At 44.5% G+C, this 14958-nt stretch overlaps 1 long non-coding RNA gene across 5 annotated transcripts in view; it reads left to right on the top strand.

The window, feature by feature from the left end:
• The window catches only part of LOC103794420 (uncharacterized), a 133804-nt gene that overhangs the window by 6165 nt on the left and 112681 nt on the right, over window positions 1-14958 (top strand). For 2 of the 5 annotated variants that reach the window (XR_013520051.1, XR_013520052.1), the window contains exons 2-4: window positions 35-127; window positions 5723-5831; window positions 12742-12902. This is a non-coding gene — a long non-coding RNA (uncharacterized LOC103794420). Of the gene's footprint in view, window positions 1-34; window positions 128-5722; window positions 5832-7762; window positions 7871-12741; window positions 12903-14958 lie in introns of those variants that run through there. The other 3 variants (XR_008472880.2, XR_008472879.2, XR_621759.5) reach the window with 2 other exon arrangements.

Below are 14958 nucleotides of genomic sequence, written 5' to 3'. Positions count from 1 at the left end.
GCTAATTTTATTTTATGTTTTGTATTTTTTGTAGAGATGAGGTTTCGCCATGTTGCGCAGGCTGGTCTTGAACTCCTGGGCTGAAGCGATCTGCCTACCTTGGCCTCCTGAAGTGCTGGAATTACAGGTGTGAGTCACTGCATCTAGCCATAATAGTTTATTGTTTTTTTGTTTGTTAGCTGGACTTTTATAAAGGGTAACATCCTTTCATAAATTATTTGGTTACCCTGAGGTACTGTTCATTCAGGAAAGGCAGGGTAAATGCTCAATTCTTCCCATTTGTTTCCAGTTTAAAAAATAATGAATTTGTTCTGTAGCATTATCCAAAGGTGACCGATGAGATTACTTTGTGTCATTATGGATTCATAATGAGTTCATATGGGTTTAAATACATGAGATATGTTTCAATCCATTTCAGTTTTTATCCTTATTGACATTCAAATTATCCTGTTTTTGGCTAAGAGAAATCTCTTCAACTTGGCTTCCGGGCCATTTTGATTAGGATCCCAGTAGTCTCTGTTAGCTTCCCTGCTTTCTAGAATGACAAGATATACCATTTTGTACATTTCCTGCTCCAGAACTGCAATCCGCCTCTCCAAGGAGCCTTTTTGTTTTTTTAGTAGGAAATGATATTTAGAGGCCACAGTCTGGGTGCTAGGGGTTTATTATCTTTTTAAGATTATATTTGGTACATACAAAATAGTATATGTATCATTATGTGATTATGAAGCATCATAATAAAATGGCTGCCTATCAGCCACAACCCAACTTAAGAATCGGAACATTATCAACAACAGGTATGTACTCCTCCTTTAACTTAATCTTCAGACTCCACCCAAGAGGGTGAATTGTGTATTTATTATTTTCTTGCGTAAAAAAATTTTAGCACATATGTATGTATTCTGAAGTATATATATTTAGCTTAGTTTGTTTTTGAGCTTTGTAAAAATGATGTAATGTTTGTTGTCTTCTGGACCTGTCTTGCTTTTACCAATGTATTTTTCTAAGATTTATCTATTTTTTTTTAAAGCTGCAGTTCATTTACTTTCAGTGCTGTATAACATACCATTGTGTGACTGTACCACAATTTATTTTATCCATTATTCTGTCTGTGGACATTTGTGTTATGTTCAGTTTTTGCTACTACAAATATTTAGCTAAGACAGTCCTGTTACAGGCCTCCTTGTTCACAGCCTCAGAAGCATGTGCAGGAGTTTGTGTGGGGCAGTGATTACCAAACATTTTAGTCTCAGGATCCCAAAGAGCTTTTGTTTATGTGAGTTATACCCAAAGATATTCACTGTATTAGAAATTGAAACTGAGAAAAACATATTTATTAATTCATTTTAAAATAACGATAAGAAACTCATTGTATGTTAACATAAATCACACAGTTTAAATAAAAAATAACTATTTTTTGAGACAAAATAAATGGGGAACAGTGACATTGTTGACATTTTTGCAAATTTCTTTAATGTCTGACTTAACAGAAGACGGGTGAATTCTCATGTCTGTATCCATGTTTAATCTGTTGCAATATCATACATCATGTGTCCTCTGAAAAATACTGTACACCTGAGAGACAAGTGTGAAAAAGTCAAATAATACTTTTCAAATATATTATGAAAATAGTTTTGACCTCATGGATCCCCTGAAAAAATCTCAAGTCCCTGGACCACATTTTGAGAATTGCTGCTCTGCAGAATACTGGTCTAGGGGTGAAATTGCTGGGTTATAGGGTTGCAGAGAACATATGCAAATGTTTAGCTGTATAAGATAATGCCAAATCATTTTCCAAAATGGCTGTGGTAATGAATACTCCACCACCAGTGTCTGAGAATTTCCATTCCTACAGATCTTCTGTAACACTTGGTGTTATTAGACATTCTAGTTTTGATCCATCTAGTGAATGTGAAATGGCATTCCATTGTGACCTATCTGTGCCCCAGTTTCTTCCCGTTTTAATCCATTCTTCTCACCCTGCCAGATTAATCTTTCTATGAAGATATTTTGCTCATGTTATCCTTGGTCTTCAAAAACGTTTAAAGGCCTTTTTTCCCCCGCCTCAACAGAGTAGGAACAAGTTTATCATCCTTCCATTCAAGGTGCTTTACTCCAAAGGCTGAAATCACTTGGTGGTACTTCCTCTACAGCCTTACTGGTACCACATATTCTAGGCAAATGGAAATATCTACTTTCCCAAACAGGCCCTGACATTTCTCCACTCCATGTTTTTGCCCAGGATATCTTTCTACCTCGAATGCCCTCTCTATCCCACATCTGCCCATTGGAAACCAGTCATCTCTCATGACAGCTCAAATACTACCCCTTCCAAGAAGCCTGCTCACATCTTTCCCTCCCCAGACCCCTCACCACCCAAGGCTTGTCCCTGCTTTGTCCCTCTACTGCACACCACCCTGGGTTCTTGTTATGAATGTCCAGTAGCTCCTTGACATCAGAGACTATGCATTTTTATTCTTGAATTCCCCACAACCCCTAATATTGGGCCTGGAATAGAGTGGCTGCTAAAAGTCTAATAGTTGTCAATGTCTCTGTTTTACATATGAGGAAACTGAGGCTTGGCCAGATTAAGGGCTCAAGGTGCTTTCTCTAGAGATGGGGAATCAGGGCCCAGTGTAAAGATAGAGCAGTACTAGGTGTTCTTTGATAAAGGATTTTTATGGGTGATCTATTAAGTGAAGCACCAGAGAGAAAGGATGGTAAGGGATCAGAAGTCGGAGGGGACTGGGGCAGGCCGGATGGGCTTCTCAGGGGCAACAGAGCTTGGAATAAGCATGGGAAGATGGGATATGGATGAGTGGAATGGAGGCGCACCGTACCTGGTGCTGTAGGGAGGAGAGCCGTGGGGCTGAAATACAAGACTGAAGGATTTGGGTTGGATCCCAAGGCACAGTGTCTGTGCGAATCCTTAGAGCCAGGTCTCATTGACTGCCCTAGCCATCAAGGGGCTAGCCTGGCTGGAGCAGAGACACAGGGAGAGCAAGAAATGAAATGGGAGGGCTCAGGGCCTGGAGCATGTGCTGCAGCTCCCATGCCAGCTACAGAGGACTGGGCCCACCTGGGAGCCCTAGGGGAATCTGGGGGCCCCTCTATTATCCTTCAGAGGAGAGCTGTTCTGAGGGATCTTTTCTGGGCCACGGGTTTCTAGAGATTTCAGAGATGACCAAGGTCAGCCCAGGGCTGTGGCCTTTCTCCCCCCACTGCAGTCTGGGCTGCATCCCTGCTTTTATTCTTCTTCTTTTTTTTTTTTGAAAGAAAGAAAGAGAAAGAGAAAGGGGGAGAGAGAACAGGAGTCTTGCTCTATTGCCCAGGCTGAAATGCAATCTAAAAATAGGTATTAAAAACCTCTTTTATGTCAATAGTTGTGCTTAACAGCGGGGAAGGAATAAGGGAAGAAAATAACAAACAGCCAACCAATATTTCATTTAAGTCTGTAAAATACTATGCAAATGCTGAAGAGTGATTTACTTCCAATTATGTGGTCACTTTCAAAACAGGTGTAATGCGATACTAAGCAAAATGTATGTTCTGTGGACCTGGGGTGAAGAATTCTATAAATATTCACTGAGTTTACTTGTTCCAGGTCTGAGTTCAAATCATAGATGTCCCTGTTAATTTTCTATCTCGTTGATCCATTGAATATTAACATTGTGGTGTCAAAGTCTCCCACTATTATTGTGCGGGAGTCCAAATCTCTTTATAAGTCGTTAAGAACTTGTCTTATATATCTAGGTGTTCCTATATTGGGTGCATATATATTTATGATCATTGACTCCTGTGGTTGCATTGATCTTTTTACCATTAGGTAATGTCCTTCTTTGTTTCTTTTAGTCTTTGTTACTATTAAAGTCTATTTTGTCAGAGACGAAAGTTACAACTCCTGTTTTTTTTTTTTTTTTCCTGCTCTCCATTTGATTGGTAAGTCTTCCACCAACCCTTTGTTTTGAGTCTTTGTGTGTCCTTGCTTATGAGATGGATCTGGATACAGCATACTGATGGGTTTTGACTTTTTATTCAATTTGCATGTCTGTGTCTTTGATTGGGGCATTTAATCCATTTAAATTTAGGATTAATATTGATATTTGTGAGTTTAATATTGTCATTTAATGCTAGCTGGCTATTTTGTCCATTAGTTGATATAGATTCTTCATTATGGAGATACTCTTTACCTTTTGGTAAGTTTTTGGGATGACTGATACTGGTTGTTCCTTTCTGTGTATAATGCTTCTTTCAGAAGCTCTTGTAAAGCAGGCCTGGTGGTGGTGAAATCTCTGAGTGCTTGCTTGTTCGTGAAAAATTTTATTTTTCCTTCATTTATAAAGCTTATTTGGCTGGATATGAGATTCTGGGTTGAAAATTCTTTTCTTTGAGGATATTGAATATTGACCCCACTCTCTTCTAGTTTGTAGGGTTTCATCTGAGAGATCTGTTGTGAGTCTGATAGGCTTCCCTTTATGGGTAACCTGACCTTTTTCTCTAGCTGCCCTTAGAATTTTCTCCTTTATTTCAACCCTGGTGAATCTAATGATTATGTGTCATGGAGTTGCTCTACTTGAGGAAAATCTTTTTGGTGTTCTTTGTATTACCTGAAGTTGAGTATTGTCCAGCCTTACTAGGTTAGGAAAGTTTTCCTGAATAATATACTGAAGAATATTTTCCAGCTTGGATTCATTCTCTTCATGACATTCAGGTACTCCTATCAATCATAAATTAGGTCTTTTCACATAGTCCCATATTTCTTAGAGACTTTGCTCATTTCTTTTAACTCTTTCTTCTCTAATCTTGTCATTTCATTAAGTTGGTTTTCAACCTCTGATATCCTTTCTTCTGCTTGATCAATTTGACTGTTAAAACCTGTGCATACTTCACGGAGTTCTCGTATTGTATTCTTCAGTTCCATTAATTCACTTATATTCCTCTCTAGATTGTCTATTCTCATTAGGATTTCGTCAAACCTTTTTTCAAGGTTCTTAGTTTCTTTACATTGGGCTAGAATGTGTTCTTTTAACTCACAGAAGTTTCTTATCCACTTTCTGAAGCCTAATTCTGTTATTGGAATGCACTCGTTCTCCATCAGGCCTTGTTCCCTTGTTGGTGAGGAACTGTGATTTCCTGTAGAGGGAGAGGCATTCTGATTTTGGGTATTCTCAGCCTTTGTACGCTTGTTTCTTCCCATCATTGTAAATTTATCCACCTGTCGTCTTTGTAATTACCAACTTTCAAATTAGGTCTCTGAATGGACGTCCAACTTGTTAATTCCCAGCGATGGAATCTGAGCAACCCACTGCACCGGCCAAAACAGCAGTGTTAAGACTCGTGGTGCTTTCCTGCCTGGGAATCTCCAGTCTGGCTTCCTTCCTGAGTCCCTCCTTCAATTAGCTGAATAGGTGACCCTGCCTTCCCGGAGCTCCAAACGTCGACCAAAAGGGGAGCCAGTTTACTCTGCACCAAGAACAGCCACGCTGGCCAAAGAGTCACGCTGGCGACCCGTGGGGCTCCTCCGCTGGGAATCTCCTGGTCCAAGAGCAACAAAAATTCGTCTGAAAGTGTGGCGTCCTCTTGTTCTCTGCACTTTCACTGGGAGCTACAATCCCGAGCTGCTAGTAATCAGCCATCTTGGATCTCTCTAATCTCCCTGCTCTTCTTAAGACACTGGTCAGCCTCTCTCCTTCACCCTTGATCTCCTTCTCTGTTTATCCAGGTGCAGAGGTGCTGTGTTGCCAAGGTTTGGGACTTCCATTTGATCATGGGCTGAACTAATTAATTGGGGGCCTGCTTAGGTTCCGACCAGAAGGGTTCACCTTATCCAGGTAAGGAGCCTTCCCCATAGGTCAGCTCAATTTTCAGCACTGAGTTTGGGGCCAAAGCCTCTGTTAAAAATCAGTGTCACTTAACTTCCTATTTTCTAATTATTGTCCTGGTTACTTTCTTCACTCAGAGACTTGAAGAAGGTGAAGGCAGGGCAGGTTTGGGCATAATAACCTTCAGTGACACCTGGGTTCACCCTGGTTTCTAATAGTGTTCCCTGATCCATCAGGATAAACATGCTCAGTGCTTATTCGAGTGGGCCCCAAATCTTGCTGAGGCCTTGGTCCCACTCTACTGAGAAATTTTTATCATCATGATCATCATCATCATCACCACTACCATCATCATCGTCTTCAAATAGTTTCCATTTACTTTGTGGACCAGGTACTATCTTAGGTACTTTATGCACAATAGGTCATGGGGTCCTTGAATAACTGTGCAAAGCAGGTGTTAGCATCCCTGGAGAAGGACAGGTGAGGAAATCGAGGCTAAGAGAGGGGCGGTCAAAGTCACACAGATGCTGACTGTGTGAATAGAAGGTAATGCCCAGTGCTTCCAGCTCTTGGTGCAGGACTGTCAGTGGTGCCACCAGAGCAGAAGTGTCACCATCCCATGGCTAATGTGGTCTTGGGCTTTTAGAGAGAAATTGAGGCAAAGGGTAGGTCTAGTTCACAGGATCTAAGTTTGTAGAAGTAGCAGGCCTATTCAAAACCTTGGTCACCATGAGAACCACCTGCCCTCCCCTCAGGGTACTATTTCCTGCCTTGAGGGAGCCTCTAGGGTCTGCTAAATTAATTGTGTATGAAAGCAGGAAGGAGCTGGTGGTGTCTGTGGGACCTGTGTGATCCAGGGCTTACCACCTAGGCTCCTTAGTGGAAGGAGAGGTGGGATTTGAACTCAGTTCTCTATGAGCTGCTATGAGTTTTGTAATGGTAGTGGTGGCAGTGTGAGATGGTGTGTGTTGATTTCACATGAATAAGGGCTCTGGGCAATGCTGGTATGCAATGAGTCAGGCTTTTTGCAGAAGACAGATCAGGGTAGGTTAAACCAGCTGGAGATGTTACATTTGCCAAAAGACATGACAGAGAAGAGAAATAAAGGGTGGGTTTCAGGAGGGATGGTGGGTGGTGGCAGAAGTAGCACCTAGCAAACAGCTGTTGGGCACCTGCTCCATGCCAGACTCTGGGATGGTCTCTGTGCTGGTTTCCAAGGCCCCAGTTATGGAGCTGACCTAGGTTTACCCTTGGGGAGCTCAATCAGGGGGAGATGGACATCTTGAAGAACACCAGTTGTGTGCTGTGCTCTCTTAGGATGTGGAGTTTGCATTCCTAAGAAATCTTGTGTTATAAAAAATGGAATTACAGAGACAATTGCTTCAATGGAGAAAATGAGGTTGGGGTTTGAGAGTGTCAGAATTGCCATAAAAAAGTTATTTTTCCTTCAGGAATGACAATAATAAAGATGCTTTTACAGCGTAAGTGTATGGCTATGAAAGATGAACATCACAGAGCAAATCCAGCTTTAGACTTCCTCATGAATTTGCTCAAGAGGAACAGCCTTTTTATCACTAGCTCAGACCTCCAATCACCTTGACCATCCTCTGCTAGAGTCACAAAGCATCGAGTCCCTCTAAGGAGGCATCCTAAAGACATCAGGACATGCCTTCGTCAGTGCCTACCATCTCCTCCTCTAGTTCCCCTGTAGCAGATTCCTCTCCTTCATTGTATTATAACTAACTGTGATCTGCTCAGTATAATTGTGCTCTTTAATTAAAGGATCACATTATATTTAATTTGCATTGAAAAATCCCACCATAGGAGAAATTCCTGGAGGTGTGAGAACATTAATGGCAGTATGTAGAGGTAGTGTTGTGTCACAGTTAAGGGTGGGGCCTCTGGAGCCAGCCTTCCTGAGGTAAAATCCTAACTTTGCCACTTACTAGCTATGTGAACTTGGGCAAGTGACCTAATCCTCTGTGCTTCATCTTTCAGTTGGGGAGAATAGAAGCATCTACTTCATGTAGTGGCCTGGATTAGAAGAGGTAATGGTTGTGGTAGCTCACTAGAGAGCCTAGCACATGGTCAGCACTCAGTAAATGTTAGCTATGTCACAGGGCAGAGAGAGGAGGGGTCTATTTTAGCCTGTAGCATGGGGTGTCTATGAAGGAGGAGAGATTGGAGCTGGACTTAAAAGGTGGGTGACATTGGATGGGAGAATGAAGCAGAGGGAACAGAAAGACATAGCAAAGCTCTTTTGAAGTCCCTGAAGGAGTTGGGAATAACAAAGACCTTGGTTTCTACTTAACACCAGCTACTGTAACAGATAAAATGCTAAAAGGTGAATAGCTTAGTGTAATAGATGTTAATTTCTCATTCACATGAAGTTCAATCAGTGGCAGTGGAGGAGGAAGTGGAGGAGGCATTATGGTGAGGCGCAGAGTACCCTTCCTCCATCAGCAGGCTAATGGAGGCTCTGCCATTGTCCATGTGGCTTCCAGGGTCACACTGGGCACTGACATCCAGCCCGCGAGTGGGGACAGAGCATACAGGATGATGCAGGAAGTTTTTATGGGCCAAGGTTAGAAGTGCCACTCATCACTTCCTCCTACATTTCACTGGCTAGAACTTAACATATGGACATCTGCATGGGAGTCTGCAGAATATAGTTTATATGTGTTCCCAAAAGGAAAGTGAAATGGATTTGGTGACTAGCTAGCCAGTCTCCTGCCCCAGGTTCTGGGGCTAAGAGGTGCACCAGCCCAGAGAAGAAGCTGTCCAAAGGTGAGGACTCTGATTCTGAGCAATGAGCTTGACCTTGACTTTAATTAATCCCATCCACCTGGCCAGAGGTGCACCTCTAACTCAGCTGGACTGATCAGGGGGCTTCCTTGGGAATTTTCAAACTGGAATGAAGGGAAGAAAATCCTAGATCTGTCTGATGATGGGAGTTGTTGGACATGAGGCTTGGGAGGTGTAGGTGGTTTCATTTCATGTTGTATGGGGGATGCTACTTCTGCCTTGAATGGAATGATGCTGATATGCAAAAAGATCAAGATGCAGACAGACGCCAGGGGCATTTGAGGCCCTGGCTTCTGCCATTTCTGAGGCCCAGCTGCACCTCAGTCATAGGAGATACTTCAGTATTCTTCTGATTTTAAATTTATTTTTAATTTACTTTTTTTTTTTTGTAGAAACAGGGTCTAACTATGTTGCCCAGGCTGGTCTTGAACTCCTGGGCTCAAGTGATCCTCCTGGCTCGGCCTCCCAATGTGCTGGGATTACAGGTGTGAGCCACTGTGCCTGGCCTCCTTCTCCTTGAAGTCTAGCCAAGTTTCAACTGGTCTTCTGGCATTTGTAACTGTGATGAATACATTATTCACTTAAGAAGTACTCATTGACCACTTACACTCTGCTAGCCTTTGTGTTATAGGCTGCCCAACCGATATATAGTGGGCAAGGCCTTTTTTTCAATGCCTCCAGGCCTGTTCTGCCTGTCTCCTCTTTACTCTTTAGCAAGAACCTGCAGAGTCCACACCATCCCCTGCTTAGCCAGACCAATGGACAAAATCGCAGAATCATAGAACCTGGTCTCTTAAAATTAGTAAGGCAGAGAATAAATAAATCTTAATTCTTATAGACTTTGAGAAAAATGCATGCATGGAAGATACAAAGTATCACTCTCAACTCATGCTATGGGAAATGACCTTTTCATGCTACTCACTGGCCTTGGGCTGGCGTAGGAAACCAAGAATATTTCAAGGGAGTCCTCTTGCTTTTAACCACCACTGAAAATTGGAAATTATTTCAGAACTTATTTAAAAGTACAGATTTGGAGGCTCTGTCCAAACCATCTGAATCATTATCTTCGTGGGCAGGAACTGGGGATCAGTATGTTTAAAAATCTTTAGGAGTGCATCTCATGCAGCCAGCCTATAGGAACACCACAGTGAAGGTCCATATGTTCCTTCCTCTCCTTTTATAAAAACAAGAGAAAGTGGATAAGGAGGGGATGAGTGACGTGGCTCAGAGGGGCAAAAACTAGAGGGGCTTAGCATCATTATCTGTGTGACTTGCAGCAAATTGCTTCCCCTCTCAGAGCCTTGTTTCCTCATCTGAAAATCAGGATCGATGATCACTTTTGCATTATGGGGTTGTTATGAAGAATAATTTATTCCCTTCTCCTGTATTTTTTTTTTTTTTTTGTGACGGAGTTTTGCTCTTGTTACCCAGGCTGGAGTGCAATCCCAGCTACTCGGGAGGCTGAGGCAGGAGAATTGCCTCCTGGGTTCAGGCAATTCTCCTGCCTCAGCCTCCCGAGTAGCTGGGATTACAGGCACGCGCCACCATGCCCAGCTAATTTTTTGTATTTTTAGTAGAGACGGGGTTTCACCATGTTGACCAGGATGGTCTCGATCTTCCCTTCTCCTGTATTTAGGGCCTCTCCCACAGAGAGGAGTGAGGGTTCCATGAGGGCGGGGCTTCAGGCATTTTCCTCGTATCCCCAAAAGGGCTGAAGATGTAGATAGTCCTGTGGATGCTTGTTGACAGGCCATCCCTTCTTCTCCATCTTCACAGTCATTAGGTGAGGCCTAATTCTCTGCCAACTGGTTATGGCCCCAGCCTCTTTGTAGGTCTTGCCAGACCTTCTCAGAGGCTCTGTAAGGGGCAAATTTGGCCCTTCCAAATGGCTTCTTCTAAAAACTCCACGAAGTGGGCACTCTCCAGCTTGGCTGCCCACTTGCCTTGGAGGCCTTTAAAGTTCTGGGCCAGCCTCCAGCTAGCTGGCTGGGACTTCCTCCTGGCTTGATTTCTTCTAGTGTCCCAATCTCAGGCCTCCAAAGGAGCTAATGATGAATAATACAGACTTTGGCCTGGACGTCAACTCCAGAGGTTCTTGATTTCTACTTCGTGATGAGTGAGCTGAGAGGAGGTGTTAATATTTGGAACCCTAGTTGAGTGACCCAAAGGAAGTTTTTAGGGGCCTGAGTTTCCTTGATGCCAAAGGGAAGATGCTGGGACTTGTCTTACAGGATTCTGTGAAGGTTAGAAATAACACAGATTGGGTGCCTGGAAAGAGGAGTTGTTTAACGAATGGTAGCAAACATTGTTTCTTGGGTACACTCCCTTCTTAGGAAGATGGGAGCTCTTAGAGGGCAGGGATTGTGCTTTTGTGTAATATAACTGTACTGAACACTTCCTATGAATTTGGCAGAACTTTCATGGGGTGTTAACAATTACACTTACCTCATAGGGTTGTGTGTGGATTAAATGAGGAACACTGTGCCCATTTTACAGATAAGGCAACTGAGGCTCAATAGGTTAATGCTCTTTCTTTTGCAGTTTTGTTTTTCTTTGTCCCTGCCTAGGGCCTCGCACATACTTGAATGACTGTGAAATTGCAGTACCTAGTATGGTCATGACTTGGCTCTGCTCACAGGGCATTTTGGGAGGGACGCTTCCCTGCCCCTTTCCCTTCCCTGTCCTGGCGTCCCTGGCAAGAAGGGAGGTTGTGAGCCTGTTGCTGGGCTGGCATTAAGGAAGGGCCTCAAAAGTCTCAGAGCCAAGGGAAGGGAAGAGGAAACCCAGCAGAGGCCCTACCCTTGGTGTGGGGGTCAGGGGGGACATTCTAAAGAGCCAAGGAGCAACCTGGGAGAGGTTGAGTCAGATTAAAGTGGACACCTGGAAGGTAGGATGGGGATGGCAGGGGATATGTGCACAAACCCACCTCTCCTCTGATCAGCAGAGTTTTCTGTTAATGGTTTCAGTTGGCAGTGAGGCTCAATGCTCCCTTTGTCTCTTTCTAACAGTGTCTCTACTGTTCTATTTTCTTGGTTCTCTCCAATGATGAAACTATATTTGTTTCATTTTCTAGATGGGATCACTGAGGGCCATGGAGGGAAAAGACCTACCCAAGGGCACATAATCTGTGCATCAGGGAGAGCCGGGTATAACAGACTGAGTGCTGGACTTGGTGTTAAACAGACTGTGAATCCTTCCACCCCACTGCCAAGTTACCTTAGACAAGTTACTTTAATCTCCCTGAGCCTTAATCTGCTCATCTTTAAGACGGGGGTCTTAATAATCTCCTCACAGAGTCAACACGAGGATTAAACAAGAACATAAGTGCACCTTGTCTAACACAGTGTCTGAGATGAGTAGATGTTCAAAATAGGGGAACATTTGTTTCTTTGCTCTTTGGCTCCCACCTTTTTTCAACTGCCCCAAATCCCTTTCTGTCACCTTTTCTTGTTCTGTGGGGTCTTTACACCACCGTGTTAGTGTGTATTTCTGCCACATGGTTCTTTCCCTTTTAGAAGCAAGTGAGTAAAGGAAGAGCCCAGTGGGCAGCTCAGAACCTCGATAATGAAACCACATAGAATCCATCTCAAATGAAACAGCAAACTGACAAGTGACCTGCATGTAGTTTTTTATTTCATTTACAGTATACAAGGACTGTAGGAGGAGAGTGGGAGGGTGAGTCAGGAGATGGGGATTTAAGTCCATGGAGTGGCTATGTGATTCTGGGCTGGCCTGTTTTCCTCTCTGGGCCTCAGTTTCCCCATGTGACAATAAGGGGTCAGGCCAGGAAATACTCTGACACTCTGAATTTTTAATTTTATTCTAATTATATGTTTCAGGGAGGAATAACTGGGCTCTGGATAGGAAGTGATGAATGGATATTCTTAATGAGAAGTGGAAATAATTTGTGGTTGAGAGCTGTGCCTCAGATCAGAGTGACAGGATACATGGCTAGGCTATATTTTCCAGCAGATTAAGTTAAGAGCTGTAGCCCAAGACTCTGAAATATGAAGGAAAAAGGAGAAGATGACAGGATATCTTTTTAAAGAAATATTTTCCAGCCAAATGCTGCAGCAGAGGACTTCCAGGAATTTGTTCTTGTTCTCTATCAAAGGTGAAGAGTTCACAGCCTTCAAGGAAACAAGAAATCATGAGATGGAGTGAAGGAAGGTGGCCTGGAACCAGCTGCTGAGCCTCTCTGAGCCCCAGTTTCCTCATCTCTAAAATGGGCCTGATCTCCTCTCCCTCAGACGGTTGTTGCAGAAATTAAATGAGGTATTGAGTGGGAAAGCATCAGTCATGTAGCAAATGTTCCCTAAGTAGAAGGATCTGAGTTCTGGTTCTGGTCCTGCTGGGGTATGGCTGGTTGAAAGGTGAAGGAGACAATTGAAGGGATTGCCAGCTTCATTACTGGGAGCTGAGATTCCATTTTAGACCAAGAGTGTGACCAAGGTGGTAACCTTAACATTTCATTTCTTCATATTTATTTATTGAGCCAATATATATGTATTTTTTTTGGCAAAGCTAGCTGAGGTTTTATTTTGGATAAAACAACAACAACAACAACAACAACAACAACCAAAAAAAGCAACTGAATTGTTTTGTAGCGAGACATGAGCAAGTGGGGGTCCCCAGGCAGTAAACTTCCCCGGGTGGGCTGAGGGCTAGAGCTGAGCCTCAGGTGGGTCTCCTGTTCCCTGTGTTCCCCTGCACAGTGGCCTCCCTCCCTGCTCTGGGGCAGCTGCAGGAGGGGCAGGCTGGGAGGGGCTGCCACAGCTGTTCACTTGGGCAGGATGTCAGAGGACTCGAACACCAGCTTCCCATCTCGAGTCTCGATCTCTTTCACAACCATGGCTGTGGTGGAGCTGGTGCGGCTGAAGGAGCTGGAGCCCATGCCAGAACCAAAGCTGGAGCCCATGCCAGAGCCAAAGCTGGAGCCCAGGCCATAGCCAAGGCTGGGGCTTGTGAGGCCTCCATAGACCGAGCTCAGTTTACCTGCATAGTTGCTGGTAGTTTTCGTATGGATATTCATGTTCTGCATCCCAGACTCCAGCCAGCTTTCCTCCTCCTCCAGCAGCTTCCTGTAGGTGGCGATCTCAATGTCCAGGGCCAGTTTGACGTTCCTCAGCTCCTGGTACTCACACAGCTGCTGCGCCATGTCGTGCTTGGCCTGTTGCAGGGCGGCCTCCAGCTCAGATAGCTTGGCGACAGCATCCTTAATGGCCAGCTTCCCACACTGCTCAGCGTCTGTGATGGTGGCCTCCAGGGAAGCCCTCTGTCCTGTGAGTCCCTCAATCTCAGCCTGTAGCGGGCTAATATTCTGGTTCATCTCGGAGATCTCAGTCTTTGCATGCTGCAGGTCATCCCCGTGCTTCCTAGCCTGCGTCTGCAGCTCCTCATACTTGATGTGGTACATATTCTCCGCCTCGGGCCGGCTGTGATTGGCGATCTCCTTGTACAGCAATGATGCTGTCCATGTCCAGCACCACAGACACATCTGAGACCTGGGACTGCAGCTCCTGGGTCTCCTCTTCATGCAGCTGCCTGAGGAAGTTGATCTTGTCAGTCAGCCCTTCCAGGTGAGACTCCAGCTCCACCTTGTTCATGTAAGCTTCAGCCACATCCTTCTTGATGAGGACAAATTTATTCTCCATCTCTGTACGCTTAGTGATCTCATTCTCATACTTTTTCTCCAGCCCCTGCATGTTGCCAAGCTCAGCCTCCAGCTTCAGCTTCTCTTGGCCCAGTCTCCAGCTGCTGCCGAAGGTTGTTGATGTAGCTCTTGAACCTGTTGTCCATGTTGCTCTGAGCTGCCTTCTGCTGCTGCAGGAGACTTCACTTGGTCTCCAGCATCTTGTTCTGCTGCCCCAGGAACCATACCTTGTCTATGAAGGAGGCAAACTTGTTGTTGAGGGTCTTGATCTACTCCTTCTCCTGGGTGTGCATGGCCTGGATATTGCGGTCCACCTCCAGGTTAAGGGGGCTTACTAGGCTCTGGTTGACTGTGATGGTGGTGATACCTCCCATGCCACTGGCCCCACCATAGCCTCCGCCCAGGCCACCCTGAAGCTGCTGTTGCTACTCACTCAGGAGAAGCTTGAGGAGCTGATGCGGGTATCAGGCCCACTCATGTAGGAGCGGCTACTGAAGGTCTGGGGTCCAGAGGTGGACACCTTGTAGGACTTCTGGGTCACCTCGATGGACATGGTGGAGGCAGGAGGGGAGGCAGGTGGGCTGAACCAGGTGGAGATTCCAGAAGGAGCAGATAAGCTGCTTCTTGGTCAAGCCAATATTTTTCAAGCATCTATCATGTACCTAGCATTTTGTTTGT

This window comes from Callithrix jacchus, chromosome 7 (assembly GCF_049354715.1).
Source record: "Callithrix jacchus isolate 240 chromosome 7, calJac240_pri, whole genome shotgun sequence".
Classification (NCBI taxonomy): domain Eukaryota; kingdom Metazoa; phylum Chordata; class Mammalia; order Primates; family Cebidae; genus Callithrix; species Callithrix jacchus.
This window is presented reverse-complemented; position numbering and strand designations above follow the sequence as displayed.